The sequence below is a fragment of the Chanodichthys erythropterus genome, chromosome 13 (genome assembly GCF_024489055.1).
Source record: "Chanodichthys erythropterus isolate Z2021 chromosome 13, ASM2448905v1, whole genome shotgun sequence".
NCBI classification, from domain to species: domain Eukaryota; kingdom Metazoa; phylum Chordata; class Actinopteri; order Cypriniformes; family Xenocyprididae; genus Chanodichthys; species Chanodichthys erythropterus.
In genome coordinates, this window is record NC_090233.1 from 23,574,939 (window position 1) to 23,593,968 (window position 19,030).

A 19,030-nucleotide genomic window follows, 5' to 3' on the forward strand; every position below is an offset into this window, starting at 1 on the left:
GTGGGTAGTAGGGCTGGTTGATATATCGCATGCGATTGTCACACGCATTTCGTCAGTAAAGCCGGTTCCCTGATTACCGCTAAATCGCCATCACCTGCTTTCAAATGGAGCGGCATTTAATAGACAGAGCCGTAGTTCACTGACAAGCCACGCAATATCGCGCTCATTATCGAAGGCGATTCATCTGCGATAATGAACGTGATATTGCGTAGCTTGTCAGTGATCTACAAACAGACAGAAAAATTCTTACATTGTTTGATGGAGATCCCATGTGAATTTATTATGACGTTTTAGAAACAAAAAATTTAGTATTTTGGCAGAAATTGTGGTTATCATGGTAATTGTTTGTAAGGGAATATGGGGAGTCACACTCAAACTGCTATAGTCATTTGTTATTGCATCAGTTAGCATGCAAGTCTGCTGTCCCAGGATGAGTCATAGCACTGCAGGGAAGGCGTGGGGGTGAATAATTATAACGGAAAAAAATAAATCAATTATGATTCAGGTTTATGATTGCATTCGTGTGCTATGACCTGTCTGCAAACTAATAAGCATGCGACAGTCAGGTGAAATGACAATCGTTTTAACCCTTTTCTGAACCCATAGCAAAAGCTAAATTGCAAAAAGGAACAAAAAATTCTGGAAGGCAACCATATGGACCAAAAAGGCACTTTTTCATCAACCAAAAACAACAGAAACGCAGGACTTTTTCACAGTCAAAATAAACAAGAGGGTAACTATTCCATCAAAGGGTATCTGTTGGTATTTCTAAGCTCTAGACTTCAAAGCATCAAATTTGGACTGAGTTCTGGTTTGAATGAGGAAGCTGGTATGTGGCGAGAGTGTGGATTCAAACCCTGGCTTTCATATGTGAGGTACCTCATAATCTGATAACATCTCCATTCTGATCTGCTCTCCAAGATATCCAAAAGCCAAGAAAATGAAAATGTGCAAAAATAGCATCCCATGAATGAATATTAATAATAATAAATAACAAAGGTTTTTACATTTCCATTGCTATGTGGCAATAATGTTCTGGGTGGTTGTTTACTGGGTCAAGTCAAACAAGCCCAAATTCTGGTCCCAAGATATTCTATGGCTATTTTTTTTCTCTTTGGACAAGACATGGTGAACAGTAGTAACCACTAAAGATGCAACTGGAAACACTGCAAATGATAAAAACAGAATTGAATGAAGAAACTGATCCTCACACATGCTACTCGCTAAATCCTGTCATTGCCACTGTAAAGATTATCTTTAGCCTTTAACCTCATTCATTTTGAAATCAAATGCTTTGATTTGCATCTTCTGATTGGTTCTGTAGGCTTATGCTGGCAAAGGGAAGTGGCGTTTAGAGGTTTCTGCCAATGAACCGGTATTTCCGAATGGGATTTAGTGGGTTTGATGCAAACGTATTTAATGAACGTATACTATGGGACCTATTTTAACAATTTAAGTGCATGGTCTAAAGCGTACGGCACAAGTGCACTTGGGGCATGTCCGAATCCACTTTTGCTAGTTTAACGATGGGGGAAATGGTCAGCGCGCTAGGTGCATGGTCTAAAAGGGTTGTCCCTATTCTCTTAATGAGTAATGGCTGTGTTTTAGGCGTAACATGCAATAAACCAATCAGAGTCTCCCATTCACTTTAAAAAGCCAGTTGCGCTCGCACCATTGCACATTCGCTATTTACATGGCGGAATTTATACGCAGAAAAACTGAACTCTAGCGAGGAAACAAGTCGTAGCAGACCATCTACGGGACAAGCCGGATTCCACCAAAGAATTTTTATCTTTATGCACACAGTACTAATCTTTTACATTGTAATCCTTTTATTTTTAATATTTGGCATGTTTGTGTGATGTTGCTCTGTGTGTGTAATAAGCAGAGTGTACACGCTCTTTAAATAAAACAAATGCAACAAATTATACATCTGCCGCCACATTGCTCCAGATGTATGATAAGGCACAAAGTGTGGAGAGCATTTGCTTAATTTAGTTATCTCATTTTTGTTGGAGGTGGCATTTACCAGATTTTGCATCTGAAGTCTTCATATACTTTATAAATGAGTTAAAATTTGCAGACATTTCCAGCATATTGGAGCACAGTGAAGATAATTAGCCTCTGTTTTCCAAGCACAGTTGGCTGGATGTACCACTGATGTGGTTCGAACCCTTCCTTCAGTGGATGAGTAGGGCATCATGCAACAAATCAAAAAACCACACAACCTCCCTAAACAAATTTCTTGAATGGCATTAATCAAATGCAATTAACATACCTCAGGCAGGACTGCCTAAAATGAGAGCTCACTGATAATCATTTTGATTTGTGTGAGGCTTGTTCACCTCAAAAAAGGGCAAATGCTTTCCGATGGCTGGCTCTGAAAAAGGCACATTTAAGCAAATGGACATAGGGTGCAGCTACATATGCAGTAGGACATTTGCGCTGTTGCTCACACAACCGAAACAGTTGTATCCAATCAGAAAATACAGCAGTAAAAGCCGCAGAACACTTGGATAGTGTCCAGGCAGTACTGTGGAAGTCATGCTCGCTGGAATCAAGAAGAAAGAAAATCAGGCCTCATTAAAATGTGAAATCACCAGTCATGTAGATTTTAATTAAAGTCATGCAGGTGGCAAGAAACAACCCCTGCTGGGACATGAATACTGTTAGGTTTCTGGAATTACGATGACCACATTTTTTTTGTTGTTGCAACTATGACCTGTGCATAGTTGCAATATTACAGTTTTTCTCAGTCGCTTTGGTGCATTTCTCACATCACTCTTTACATTTGCACAACAGTTAGTTCAACCTCCACAACATTTAGTCATTTGTGCACATCATAGTAGCAGTTTCTCATTCCTTCGAACAAATTGCAAATGCTTTTGGACATGCATCAATTGCTTTCATACAACTCTCTGCTGTTTTATAACATTATCATTTGCTTATGTCATGTCAGTCAAAATGAACTATACTTGTGAATGCTGAATAGTCATTCCATATAAATCTAATAGTCCTCATTTCATTGCTTGAGTCATTACATACAAAAATGTTGAACTAGTTGTCAAAATCTGTCACACAAATTTTACACATTTTTTTAAAATCTTTTTTTTTCCTGAAAATGTCTCCTAAATTGAACAATTTCTCTCAAGTGAATCTCAACTTTCACTGATAAGAAGGGGTGTGTGAAGCATTAATTGCAACCAATGATAAGCCACTTCTCTACAATCACTGTCAGAGGTGAATCCCATAAACTCCCACTTTACAAGCATTTACAAACCAAGCAGTAGTGTGTACCATTTCTACAATACTGTGACACAGAAATGGAAGGTCAGCCTCGTGGAAGAGGGGTAAGGGTGCAGGGAAGAAGGGGAAGGGGACAAAACAGTGGAAGAGGAAGAAGAGGCCAATAGGCAGATCCCTGATGAAATCAGGGCTACAATTGTGGATCATGTTGTCAATCACGGCCTCACAATGGCTGAGGCTGGTCGAAGGGTGCAGCCAAATGTTGGGAGAACCACTGTAAATTCAATTATTCAAACATTTCGTCGGGAGAACAGGTGTGTATACTGTAAATGGACAGTAATTCAGCACTAAACAATCTGCACTACACTACTGTCATTGTGTCATGCATGAAGCTTGCAGTGGGACAAGAACTTGTCACTGTACGTTTTACATTTAGACGTACAGCTTTACTGCATCACACATTTAGTGTATTGTAGTGTACAGTAGTGTTACAGTAAAGATTTGCCATATGTACTGCAATATTGTTTACAGTTGTGCACAGCTCTACCCAAAGGGAGTTTATGTTTGTTGCAAATAAGGGTGTATTTTTTCTTTTGCACAATGCTGTGAACAAATTAGAATTGCAAAGAGCATATGCAGTAAAAATGTGAAACATACATATTCAGTGTCTTGTACTCAGTTACCTCACTAAATACAGTAATGTGTAACTTTACTGTATTTTTCAAATGGCTGTGCAAATAGTATATAGTGCTGTCTTGAGCATTTTCAGGTAGTGTCACCAAGACTTTTTTGCATTGGAAAACATTGACAGAGTAAACTGTCATAATGAAAACATGACAAAGCCATTTGACTATCTTGTTCATAAACAATGGTGTCAGGACTTTTCATCTTGATGACACTGACACTTTCATTGACATGAATACTTGCTTTTGAGGAATGACCTATCCATTTTGAGCAAGTTACACGCTTTTGCAGGTTATCAACTAGGTTTTGCAGTTTGTACTCATTGTTTTGAGAACTGCATTAACTGTTGTGCAAATGTAAATAGTGATGTGAGAAATGCACCAAAGCAACTGAGAAAAACTGTAATAAATGGTTATCTCGACTTTAATGAACCTTTAGAGTTAAAGGCTCATTATTTACTCAATTTACTCATGTTGTTCCAAACATGCATGGCTTTTTCTTTTGAGGAACACAAAAGGTGAAATATGTAGCTGCTCTTACCCATATAATGATAGTTCCGATAGATAGATAGATAGATAGATAGATAGATAGATAGATAGATAGATAGATAGATAGATAGATAGATAGATAGATAGATAGATAGATAGATAGATAGATAGATAGATAGATAGATAGATAGATAGATAGATAGATAGATAGATAGATAGATAGATAGAATGAACGATAGATAGATAGAACGATAGATAGAACGATAGATAGATAGATAGAACGATAGATAGATAGATAGATAGATAGATAGATAGATAGATAGATAGATAGATAGATAGATAGATAGATAGATAGATAGATAGATAGATAGATAGATAGATAGATAGATGGTAAAGAGCATTTAGGATAGCATTGTGTAAATGACAGAATTAAAATTTTTGAGTGAATTATCCCTTTTATATCCTTTTTCAAAATGGCGTTGATAATAATAAAGGTTGTGGTTAAAGTTTATGGTAACATTCATCCAGAAACACTCGCAGTGACAGGCTTAGGCAGCAGATTGACATTCATAAAGCATGCCAATAAATAATGCGTGACTGGATGGTGTTGTCATTCTGTTAGGGGCCGGTCGATGGCTTCTGCCGTCACGTAGAGCTCAGGGAGTTTACGGCACATTGGAGAGTCACACATCTCCCAGAGCAATCATGATTTCCTCTTTGTAATCTTGGACCAAGTTGCTGCCAGCCAAACCATGCATTACTAATGGGATGGACGTCCTTCATACCCAATGTCTGCACAGCACAGGACTCATTATTCCTATTTATGCTTTGCAGTGCTTACATGCAAAAGCAAAAGTCACCTGAAGAGCAACTTTGCTGCCCCTGTGATGTGAAATAACTACTACTGCATATCGCAGTGGTGTTGGGCTACATGACGGCAGACATCTTGCTGCTGTGGCTAACCTCGGCAAAAAAGGTTTCCAGACGGGATGGCTGAAATAAGAAGAGCCCGGGGAAGGGTAGCAATTAGCAGCAACTTAACTTGATGTGGTCGGCAGGCATCGTTAAGTTGCGGCAGTGTAGGGAAGCAGTGAGTAGACTGGGAAGAACCAGATAAGAAGGTCCATCATCGAGATGAATGGGTATTCAAAACCCAGTGTGGGTTGCCGAGTGGTGTTCAAAGAAACACCATTTTTGGAAAAAACAAGACTATTTACACTTGTAGCTTATTGAGGATGAGCTTACACCCTTCTTTTAGTTGTAATAATATCACCTCCAACCGTTTCTCACTCTGTGACCAAGTTTCCCCCTGTATCGCCATGTGATGCCTTTGTTGTGGTCGGATCACAGGCCTTGATGGGAAACAGAGTCTTGGCCGCATGAAAGAAAGGAATGGAAAAAAAACTATAAAATGCAAGTACATCAACAGAAAAAGAAGCTTGGTTCAGGAGGAAGGGAGGAACCGCCCCACAGAACCAGAAACAAGAGGGTCTTAAAGAAATAGACAGAAGTGGATTATTTGCAAAGACTTACTTGCCCTGTTATTATATGTGCAAGGATTCATTGCTAATTGCTTCCATATTGAGTTTGCAGATGCGCTTATCTTTGTAAGGGACAGAGAGAGACTTTGTAGTAGTGTGATCAATACACATTTATAAAAAAATTAAAATAAATAAATAAAGGCAGAAATAAATTTCACTAAATTTGTTTTGTTTGTGTCAACCGAAGGCACTAAAATTCAACAGGGACATAATTCTCCATAAAATTCTGGAGTAATGCAAAGGAATAATTTAATAAAATGTCACTTCTCTGTCAATAAAGAAGTCATGTCACACTGTAGGATCTCAGTTGCCATTAATGTCAGACGGCAGTCATAACGCGTTATAAACGGACACACGTCCGGAGTTTTACATCATTAATCTGTGACACATTCGGTGACTGCGAGCTGCATATATAAAAGGATATAAGGGATATAAATGGAGGCTAGCAAACAAAAACAATCTCTAGCATTCATTTTGATCATGGCTTTTCTTAAAAAAGAAAGCTGGAACAAAACAAAGATGCATGTGTGGAGCAAGTAGTGGTTTGTTGTTGTCTCATTAATTGCGTCATTAGGTTCTGCAATCCTAATGGTTTTTGATTTGGCGGTTGTCATATGAGAAGTCACACTGCAGGACTATGCGTCAAAACTTCCGACACTGCCAGAATTTCGTCAGAGGTACAATTTGAACGCAATGGACATTAATCGGCTGTTGGCGAACAACAAACTAGTAATCAAAGACTTCAGATTTTGGCCTAGGATCAGAGGAATCTTTTAGGATTCACAAAACTTGACACAAATGGCCAAATCGTGGCCAAAATCGTACAGTGTGAACCCGGCTTACGATGTAGAATCATTTCGGAAATCTTCCTGTGGTTATTTGCATATTAAAACTCTAAATCTTGCAGGTAGGCTCTATATCTTGATGACTAATGCACTGTGAGGGAGGTGAGGTAATTCACCAAGACACTGTGCTTCCTCTGGGTCTTGTTCTGTTTCACACTGAATGGAGTGAGGAGACAATGGAAGAGGCTAAAACAATTTCCCACTCCAACTAGCTTTAGCCAGCCATGGGCTCAGCTGAGAACGTGGCAGGCCTATGAGACAAGCAGAGAAAATGATTATGTATAAAAGTGACAGTGCCAAACCATCTGCTCATCCGCCACATCATATGAAACACTCACTGAGTCTATCTGCTTCAGGGGGTGCGCTTTCAAAACGATCAGACAACAACTGGACAAAATTCAACTACAAATAACCACTTTAGGTCTTGCTGCAGCAGCCTCTGTATTATTAAAAGCAGTTCCCATTAAGAGGACATGATTTTAAGAGATGTATGGGTCATGACGCATCACCGCTGACATGTCTCTACTTAGGCCTAATAAAGTGCTTCTCAACTGGTGGGTCATGACCTAAAAATGGGTCACAGAACTGTTCTGACAGGACTAATGCTTAATGCAAATGATAAACTGCAACTGATCATGTAATCATGCAAAGTTTCGATCTGCAGTTTTGATCTACATTATTTCGGCACAAATTTATTTGAGAAGCTAGCCAAAATAGATACATGCCAACAAGGACATTTGTATGACATCCGTTCATCATTAAAAACTTTATGAAAGCTTGTTTCTGCCACGGAATAAAAAATTAAAGAGGTAATTGTGACTTTTTATCTTACAATTCTGACTTTTTTCTCACAATTGCGAGTTTACATCGTTTACAGTTATAAAATCAAAATTGCAAGATATAAAGTCACAACTGGGAGTTATAAAATCAGTAATGTGCGATTTAAAATCGCAATTGTGAGTTAAAAGTCAGAAAATTCAGTTTTTTTTTTCCCTCAGAATTGGACTTTATAGCTAACTCGCAATTGCGACTTTATATCTAAGTCAGAAATGCGAGATATATACTCGCAATTGCAAGAAAAAAGGCAGAATTGAGAGATACAGTCATATAAATTTGTGCAATTCTGATTTTATGGCCCTATCATACACCCGGCGCAATGCGACGCCAGGCTCGACGCAACGTCCTGCGCCACGTCTTTAAATAGCAAATGCACTTGCGTCCATTTGTGCGTCCATGGGCATGCTGGTCTGAAAACGATGTGTGTTCAGCTGCATTGTAGGCGTGTTGCTATTTTTAGGCAACTGAAATAGACTGCGCCATTGACCTGGACTAAAAGTCAATGGCGCAACATTTGTTTTGTTATTTAAAGAGCGCGTTAGTAATATGCACCTATATGCGGGTGCACAACGCACTTTCACTCTGCTTTTATTAAAGGGAATTAAGGATTATAATGTAAAAGATTATTTTTTGTGTGCATAAGGATAGAAATGTTTTGGTGGAATCCGGCTTGTCCCGTAGATGGTGCTTTAATCTCGTGCACGAGCAGATCCGTTTCCTCACCATAGATCCTTGTAAATAGAGAGGCTACTCGCTGAGCCATAACCTCCAGCTCCTCCTCTCTTGACCAACTGTGGGCATGATGGGTGGAGCTGCATCCCCCAACCACACCCTAACTATAACCCTATCTGCACCTATTCAACAGGTTAAGCTCCACCCTTGAGCTCCAGAGAGGTGGAGCTGGAGGTCATTATGCTCTGCAGCGAGCACTACTTTTAAAGGAACTGGCTTTTAAGGGGATTGGGAGATGTGACTCTAATTGGTTTATTTCATGTTATGCCCAAAACACACCCATTACTCATTAAAAAAATAGGGACAACCCAGTTAGACCATGCGCCAGGTGCACTGACCATTTTTCCCGTCATTAAACTAGCAAAAATGGATTCGGACACACCCTAAGTGCACTTGCGCTGTGCGCTTTAGACCATGTGCTTAGATCGTTAAAATAGGGCCCCAAAACTCAAAGTTGCAAGTTTATATCTCAAAATAGTATGAAAAAAATTAGAATTGAATTTAGAATATTTTTTAAATATAAATATACATTTCATTGCAGAAATTGTATGTGTTATTTATCTTTAAATTACATAGTGCGATATCATATAGGCTTTATATATATATATATATATATATATATATATATACATACTGGCTTTATATCGGACATCAGCATCGACCATCAAAAGAATACATTTCGGTTGACCAAATATCTAGACTACTTTAAATAGGCTCACTTGCAAATACAAATGTGACTATGTGATGACCACAATACATTTTGTACAGTATAACATCGTAGTCCTGAAGCAAAACCAGTACAGGACTACTTTTACCCAGAGCTAATATCTTCTTGTTAGGTAAGGTACTCTAAAAAAGTAATTAATTACTAGCTACTAATTATATCTTCAACAGTGTAGTTAAATTACTGTACTAATTACTCTCTAAAAAAGTATTGTATTACTTTCTAAATCCCATATCAACCTAGACCAGTTAAACGTATAAGGATAGACATGAAACTGCTCTTTTACAGTAATTAATAACTTAGTAATGCATTACACCCAACACTGAGTATCACTAACCTGAGTAGTTCTCTTACTCAAAAAAACCCTCTCAAACTTCAGCAGAAGATACTGCAAAATCAGGCAGAATTACAGCATCTCAGAGGTGCTCCTCAATATTAACCTGATTGAACCTTCTCTCACCTCTCCATGACTCACTTATGCAGTGAGCATTATTCAATCTTGTTTCCTTTAATGGGGAAAAATAAGCAGTGTGTGCTGCCATGTGCCGCCTTTGAAGGGTATAAATAGAATGAGAAACGCCTCAAGGCAGCCAACAGGCAATTCTACTTGTTGCAACTTTCCTGGAGAATTAATTTGAAAAGTCTTAAATAGAGGTGGGGAAGGCATATCATTGGTTTAAAAGGATAGTTCACAAAAAAATTCACCCTAATGTCATTCCAAACCTGTATGACTTTCTTTGTTCAAAACCAAAACTCTCTTAAACACTGACCAAGTCGCTCTTTTCCAAAGCTTTTATGTAAATGTTTATCACATGGAAAACTGTTTCTAGCACAGAAAAGTCATGGAATAACATGAGGGTGAGTACATCAAGACAAAATGTTCATTTCTGGATGAACCGTACCTGTAATGAAACATCATCAACCGCAGGAGTTTCTTGGGAAAGAATAAGTTAAATGGATGTATATGAGTTGGCTCTGGGTAGTGAATAATAAAGGTCTTGAATGAGCAGTCACAGAGGTTTAGCTGGAGTGCTGGCCAACACACACAAGTGCCTGACACTGTGAAATTGTTATTTCATGCATAGACATCCTCTCTTGCAGTGGGAATCCTCCAACGCTACATCTGGGCTCACAGAGTCCAGCTGGATGAAAACTGTGACAGAATCCACAAGGCTTTGCTGCCATCTTTCATCTTTCACATTCCGTACGGGGAACAAAAGCTTCATGAGCTGCGACGTAAAAGTGGGACCACAAGAGGTTAAATAAATAGAAGTGGGAACGCAGACTAACTTAGCACACGCCACTGACACCACCTCAAACCGACCCTGACAGGAAAGTAAACAAACGGGAATAACGCAGATGAAAGGAGAGCAAAAGCCTCTAACAAAAAAATGTATTGTGGCTGTACTGTGGTTCAGTGATGGAATCACATAATACCATGGTAATTTTATACAGTATTTACAATAGTCCTAATAATTATCATTTTCATATACTGTGTACCATGGTATTTACAAAGTAAAATACCATGGTACATGTCCAGAAAAAATGTGGTATTACACTGGTACCAAGTAGTGCTGGATAGTATGACTGTTTGTTTTTAACTCAAGTGTTATATAATGTGTAAAAGTTTTTGTACTGATGACAGACTTATTGTACTATGAATTTGTTGAACATTTTTTAGTTTGAGTCCATTAAGTTCCACTTAAAAAATATAAAATAATCAAATCAAATCAAACGAGAGCTCCGGTTCCTATAGAAACTTAGGACGGCATATGCGCATTAGCTTGATCCAGCCTGAAAAATGCAGTTTTTTGTCATGATTTAAGCATTTAGAAACAACATTTATGAGACAGTTGTTGTCAGATTTCATTGGTGATTTCAAATATGAATATTTAATTGGAAGCTTGGCAAATAGCTTTCGAGAAATTGATGTTTTCCCATTCAAAGTGATAGGAGCTGCACTTGCACACCCCAGAGGCTTTTCAAAGATGTCCGCCGAATGAAATGACTTGTCTTAGAGGGACTTTGATAAAAAACATCCCATCGATCCCAAACTTTTGAAAAGTAGTGTATTTATACATCAAATACGCATTACCCCAAGGTACTGTATATCAAAGAATACCACAGTATTATCATGCTACAAAAAAACGTGGCAATACCATGGTATTCATCTGTAAAATGTGTGATAAGGAAAAAATAGTTGATTATATGTCTAAAAGCTTGAAAGTAAATATGTTTGATCTGAAAAGATAAAGTACAAGTCAAGGTATTACACAAAAGAGAAAGAAAGAGAACTAAACAAACAAAGAGCCTATAAAAGCCAGATAGTGGAAGAAAAAGAAGGAATGGTCTTATTGCCGTTGTTCTCTCCTTAAGTGCCCCAATTTTCCCCACAAACTGAGTCGAGCTTATGAGGTAACAGCCGTTTTAATTTACATTTCCTTTTGTTATGGACGGGGTCACAAAGCCAAGACTCGTAAAATTAACAGCAAAACAAAGAGATAGCGCCCACGCTAGGTTCATGTTCACTTTCCAAAACCGCTCAAGCCAGCCTTTGAAGTGCAACCCTAACTGCCAAAAGAGCCAGCATATAAACACACAACGGGAATCTGAGACATGTGTGGGTTGTGTAAGAGCGTACTAATGTACACTGTACTAATGTACACTGGAGAGCTAAAATATGCCGTCTAACTTGTCAGCTTTATCAAAGGTTGCAGATAGTTGCGGTCCAAACGTCCTGACACCGGTGTTGAGTTCCCTTGTGTACTCGCTCAGTATCTGCATATATCAACATGAACAGGATTTTCAAAGCCATGATAATAAACAAGACACTCTCTCTAACGGCAAAGTGAGCGGCAGCATGTGGGTGTATTCTTCTTGTATAAAAGCATGCCTGAGTAAAACAACTCCTACGAAAGCTAGCATACAGAGACCACTGATACAGACAATATGGCAGTGAAAACATGCATGAATTAGATTCTTCCCACAGCATTCTTCTCTTTTCAGCATCATCTTCTGTCTTTGCCTCTTGTTCCCCCATCCATTCACGGGAGGAGTGAAAGAAAGGGAGCGGTTTTAAGCCGTAGACTGCTGTCATGTTGTAGGATTTGTCTGAGAGGACACTAGAGCTCATTGTTCCCACAGGATCTCATCATGCTTGTGTCATTTGCACCCTCTCTCTTACATCAAGACCACTCAACGGATATCCGCCCACAGATCCTTGATTATTTTAAGCGCTACTACCCATGAAACCCCTTCGTCTAGAGTTGAAAGACACAATTGTGGAAAGAAGGAAAACTACTAGAAATATTCACTTTTGGCTAACTGAATTTCAAGGCTTGTTGATGTACTTTCTACTGAATCTATATTTCATTTTGAACCTTAAAAGGGCCATATCATAACTTTTTTAATACAACAGTTACATTGTTACGCCAGTAGGTGGCAACAGTTGACTTTAATAGAATAGTTCATTCAACCAAATTGTTTCATTCAAAAACATAGATTAAAGAATGAAACAAGTGATAGGCTGTGTCTGAAATCACCCCATGTACCCTCATTCACTATTCCCTACCTTGTTTTAGTCCACTAAAAAAGTTCACTTGAGGGAGTGAATGAAAACAAACGAGTAAATTCGGACACTGAGTGTGCTGGAAGGGCTGCCGCTTTTGCATAGTTTGTGCTTGCTGTTTAATAATCATGTGAAACTTAGCAAACTAGCAGCTCCAGTAATAATGAAAATATTTATCTAGTGGAAACTATGTATAAACTTTAATTAAACAATTTATTAATCAATTAAAAAGGGATTTATACCTGCATGATATAACGCTGTACCCACATTGGACCAGCGGTTTGGAAAATGGACGGATGGATGATTCAGCTGTGGGCGCCATTTTCTGGTCAGACACGGGAATTCATTTGGCGCACGACTCACAAAGTGCATTATGGGTATTCTCTAGCCGTTGAACGTACATTGGTTGTACATTCGTTATTGCGATGGTGCATTGTGGGATTGAATGAGTGCACTTGGTAATGTCCACTATGGTTTCGGTCACCACTAAAAATGACTGTACCCTCAAATAGTTCCCAATGTAAGAGTATAGGGCGGCACAGCCATAGTCTTTAAGAGTGAATAACTGAATCATTCACTCGATTAAGACACACAGTGTATGCTAATAACCTGCAAACTCTACAAACAAGTGCATTATGCTGCTTTTTACATCATCTTCAGCACGTTTGGTAATAGAACGCCTTTATGTTGTCGACAGTTGCATCATTTAACCAGCTCCATATGTATGATTTTTCTGATGTAGTAAACATGCTAAGTTATTCATCTGGTACAGCACTGCACTTAGGTATGAGCCCTGTGGAATACAAGTCACAATAAAAGAGGTCAAAGAGTTGCAGAAGCAAGCTAAAATGGCATGGTTGCTTCAGCAAATGCGTTTTTAACCTCACTTTTGCAAACACTGGTTAAGTTTAAGGTAGGGTTAATCGGTGGTACATTATTTTTAAACTCTAAAGAGCATTGACCTTTCAGCGGACATTTCATTTTAGTTTCCAAACTACTAAGATTTGTTATAAAAACTCACTGGACATTTCATTTTGAATGTGTCGTGAAGTGTGTGGTGAAGCATGCAATAAGCATCCGTGTCATAACAGGTGTGTTTTCCCAATGAGTAAGTAAGGTAATTGCTTAAATTTACAGTATGTTTACATAGTATATTGGCAACATTTATTTCAAAATATCAAAGAAAAAATGGGATTTTTCTTGATATGACCCCTTTAAGAGTGAAGCACAGGCTACATTCTCTTACTCTGCCCTACTGCACAGCATAACAACACCCATATGGCCTTTAAAACATTTAGAGTGTGATTTACAATGGGGTGAAGCAAGAGAAAAAACAACTGAGCGATCAATAATCAGTGCTGATTCTGCTCTATGATTCAATACATTTTAGAGTTATCAGCCAATGTTCCCTCACCGTGTTATCCTATAAAACCTGGAGGGCAACGTGTTTCTATTGGATCATGGTTTTATGTGTAATTCAAATCAGGACAGTTTAGTCTTTAGTCTAATCAGAATTGGTTGGAGAAATGAGAAATGATTATGTTACCACATCTCTTCTCTGATGGGAGTGCAGCTGAATTATAGAAATCCAAGCTGACTTTCATACAGGCTTTGGGTTTGGCCAGAACAGAGCAAAGTTGGATCAAAGTTTGGATCCACTTGCCTGTAACACCTCAAAGGTCTGCGTTGTGTATTATTACACGTGCACACACAAACTCACACCTGTTTCGGATCGCCCTGTTTTCGCTCAGGTTTATTGGTATGGCAAGAATGTTAATTATATGTGGTTTTAGGCAGGCAGACATGTGTCGGGTGCATTGAAGGGCATGTGTGTGCAATGTTAGACCCTCTGATACTGAGAAACAGTGATTACAGGCCACACCACAGCACAGTTTCTGTCTCAAGTTACTTTAGGCCAAACAACCCCAAATCAGCACTCTTTTAAGCATTTCCATGTCTGTGTTTTCGGTAACTGTCTTCAATGGAGTTCTCTCCTTTGGGAGGAACATGTACATATAATCAATAGTTAAATAAATCAATGGGTATTTAAACAGACGTATACTTTGTTGCTTCCAAAAGCTCTGCACTTTTGTCCATGTTTCAAGAATTACAGGCAGCAGGCCACACCTGTCAATCTTTCTACACCCCTAATACACATATACTCTTACAAAAAGTACTGCGGAAGAATCATGGTACAGTAATGGTATTTTTCCCCAATTTTGATACAAACCATTGGACTGAATGATTGTTATATTATACCATGGTATTTACATTCCACTCCAACAAACTGCAAAGAATATGATGATACTACCAAAAAAACAACAACAAAAAGAAAAAATCATTGGCATGATGCATGTGCATAAATCCATTGCATTACAATTAAAAGAAAAAAACATTATAATATCATGGTATGAGTATTAGAAATGTACAAAAATGTATAGAGGTTTCTTGAATGCAAGAAACTCTTTTGTGTGAATTTCTACACAAAAGAGTTTCTTGCATTCAAGCTCAATGAAACAGAATGCAAATGTCTAGTTTTGACTTGAGCCACAATGAAACATATTGGGAGTCTGAATTGACTTAAAGGTAGCTTGACTTCGTCATACTCATATTCTAGGCAGAATGTGAGTCTGATACTGCTCCATTGCACTTGAATTATGGGGCGTGTCTTAACCGAACCAGTAAAAAAAACAACAACTCTGCACTCAATTGGATAGACCTACAACCAATCAAGCAACGCAGTAAGTGACGAATGTTGAACTTGTACTTAAACTTTTGCCGAATCCCGTTGGAAGGCTTTGATTGCCTTGATTGCCTTGATTGCGGTTCTTTGTTCGTCTTTTAAAATGAATGCGCTGTCGATTTCTTTTATTACAGACGTGATAGAAGAATCTAAACATCTTACTTCTCCAGCTGCAGTCATCGTTGGTGAAAATTCAACCCAAGCGTGCTTTGATGACGTGGGTGGTTACGTAACCGCAGATAGCCTGTCCCAGAGCCGTTAAATATGACAGCTCTGGCCTGTCCATCATCGATTAAAGCCCACCCTGGCAATTTGATTGGCTCGGCCTTCTGGGAGCCGAGCATAATTACTCCACAATGGATCGAGTCCAGACCGAACTTCCCGTCTAAAAAATGTTGTGGGCGGGGTTCGGGCTGGCACCCAGGCTAACTTAAAGGGTTAGTTCACTCAAAAATGAAAATTCTTTCATTCAATACTCACCCTCATGTCGTTCCACACCCGTAAGACCTTCATTCATCTTCGGAACACAAATTAAGATATTTTTGATGAAATCTGATGGCTCAGTGAGGCCTCCATTGACAGCAAGATAATTAACACTTTCAGATGCCCAGAAAGCTACTAAAGACGTATTTAAAACAGTTCATGTGACTACAGTGGTTCAATCTTAATGTTATGAAGCAACAAGAATACTTTTTGTGTGCCAAAAAAACTAAATAGTGACTTTATTCAACAATATCTAGTGATGGGCGATTTCAAAACACGAAGCTTCGAAGCTTTACAAATCTTTTCTTTTGAATAAGTGGTTCGGAGCGCGTATCAAAACTGCCAAAGTCACGCCCCCAGGGGTGAAATTTCAAAACACTTATGACATAGCGGTACCTCATTTACTGAAATCACATGACTTTCATGCTCCAAACCACTAACTCGAAACAAAAGATTCGTCCATCACTAGTCCATCACTTCGTAACATTAAGGTTGAACCACTGTAGTCACATGAACTGTCTTGACTTGAATTGTCTTTAGTAGCTTTCTGGTCATCTGAAAGTGTTAATTATCTTGCTGGCAATGGAGGCCTCACTGAGCCATGGGATTTTATAAAAAAAATCTTAATTTGTGTTCCGAAGATGAACGAAGCTCTTACGGGTGTGGAACGACATGAGGGTGAGTATTGAATGAAAGAATTTTCATTTTGGGGGGACTAAATCTTTAAAACCAAAACATCTCAGAGAAGGTTTTAGCATGCTGATAGTCCAACAGTTAATAAAGCACACATGCTAACACAATCTCTGAGAAACTGTAAATTCATCCACTTTAAAACACACTAAGAACTTAAAAACTTAGATAACAAGTTGACTATCCCAACCCAACTATTAGTCTCCATTTTTTCAAACTCTGTCCAGGATTCCATTCACTTCAGTCTTGCTAATTAGACATAATTAGCATCTACAAAGAGTTTTTAAACATAAAAGAGATTTGTACATGATGACGGCATCTGAGAATGAGGTTTTTGGGCACTGTTGTTTTTAATTAACACAACATTTTCAGTGTGTTTCTGAACATAATTATGTAATATGAAAGCAAATGATGGACAAAAAATGTTATAACAAATAAAAAAAGTGTAAATTAATTTCTTCCTTGATAGCACTGCCTGCAGTAAACCTAAAGTGAATGTCAAACCTATAGAGTATTTTAACTGCACCACTGAAGCTCTAATTAAACATGGCACGAGGAGGTTTTGGGGGAAATACTTAATTTCATTTTATTCCATTTTAATTTTCCAACATGTCTGAAAATCGCTCCGAGCCATGTGTTTTCATTAAAACTAATTACACTGAATGTAGTGTGGGACCTATTCGGTCTGTAAAAAGGAAGATGAGTGGTTGCCACACACGGCAGGTATAGACATTGCCCAAAAAACTCAATAATCTCACGCCCTTTTGCCTTTACCCTCAGGAGAGAATAAGCGCATGCATGCATGTTGCACAAACATCCACCATCTGTGGCCAATGTTTCAAGCAAGCTGTAAAGTAAGAGGTTGCCTCTAAGAGCTGTTCTGAGAGCAATTATGAGGTTACATGTACTTAGAAGATGCTTTTATCCAAAAAGGTAAGGATTAAAACAATAAATTATAAACAAAACTAGATTTGTACACGTTCTAAAGAAAATATGAGTGGCACTTGCCTGTGCAAAGCTTTCCACAAAGTTGTCAGGGTGTTGCTATGAGGCTGCTATAGGGTTTTAAGAGTGTTTGAGTGGTTTTTAATGCATTGCTGTGTGGTTGCTAGGGTGTTTTGGGTGGTTGCTACAGAATTACTTAAGGGCTCAAGTCAAAAGAGTTCAACCTGCAAATGTCTGTGATATTCTAGTTTGTAGGCATGGCTCATGTCCCTCCTTCATAGGAGGGATTTTTCATCCGCAAGTTGCGATAAGTAAAAAAACGATAGTAATAGCGATGCTCACCAATCAAGCACCACTAATAAGACCAAGAATTTGGTAAAGCAAGCTAGTAATAGAGTGGTGCAAGGATAACCTGTTTTTGTAGGCCAACCTGAAGGTTAGCATCACCCTGGTGTCTCAACAAAAACCCAGCAGAATTTTTCCATTGGCTTTTGGATTATTGCAGTAAATAAGGTCTGCTTATGAAAATAAAGCTTATGATTCTTACATGTTTTGCTCATCATGATAAAACTGACTAGTGAGTAGAAGAGATTACCTGTTCAGCTGATGATCTTTAATGTCCCTGACAACCTCTGTAGTCCCATTTAGCCACTTGTTAGCAACCACTTTTTACAAGACAAGTAAATACTTTAAAAAAAACACAAGAGGATATTTCTGATTTATTTTATATCGTAGCAAAAATGTGAAAATATCTTGAGCTTGTGTTTACCAGACCTTATTTCAAGCATTTAACCAAAAACCCATTGAAAAAACCCATTGACTTCAGTATGACAGAACTTTGTTTTGGGCTACAAAAATATGTCTTCCCTGCACCACTCTATAGATCTTACCGAGTATTTAACTGTCCATTTTTAGTTAATTTTTTTAAACAAATGTACGTAATGATGCTTTTGAAAATAATATTTTACATAGGGCTCCAAAAAATAGATTCCCAAAAGTTTCCAAGATAATGGTATAAATTATTAAATTAAATTAAATTAAATTAAATTAAATTAAATTAAATTAAATTAAATTAAATTAAATTAAATTAAATTAAATTAAATTAAGAAACATTTACAGAAAAAATTAAAATACACTTAAATAGGTTGATCAAAATACAATGGGAGTCGACGGCAGTAGCCTCGTGGGCAGCGCCAACATGTGGCGCATTTGCAATTCGGGCGTCCCAAGTTCGAGTCCCGGCTCGTAGACCTCTTCCGATCCCATATATATATATATATATATTAGGGGTGCACCGAAATTTCGGCATTATCGGTTTCGGGCCGAAATAAAAAATCCAGCCGAAAATGTCAACCGAAAATGAATGTCAACCGCGCCCCTCCCATCTGTGCCCACGGAGTACCGCAAAACAACAATGTTAATCTATTTTATTCAATGGAAGAAAACTTGAAGAATAATATTATTTATTTATTGTTAAAAAATATTTTAGGTTTTGTTATGTAAC

At 38.2% G+C, this 19,030-nt stretch overlaps 1 protein-coding gene across 2 annotated transcripts in view; it reads right to left on the bottom strand.

Moving 5' to 3' along the window:
• Window positions 1-19,030, bottom strand: part of kremen1 (kringle containing transmembrane protein 1) — a 76,293-nt gene that overhangs the window by 39,984 nt on the left and 17,279 nt on the right. The window lies entirely within an intron of this gene.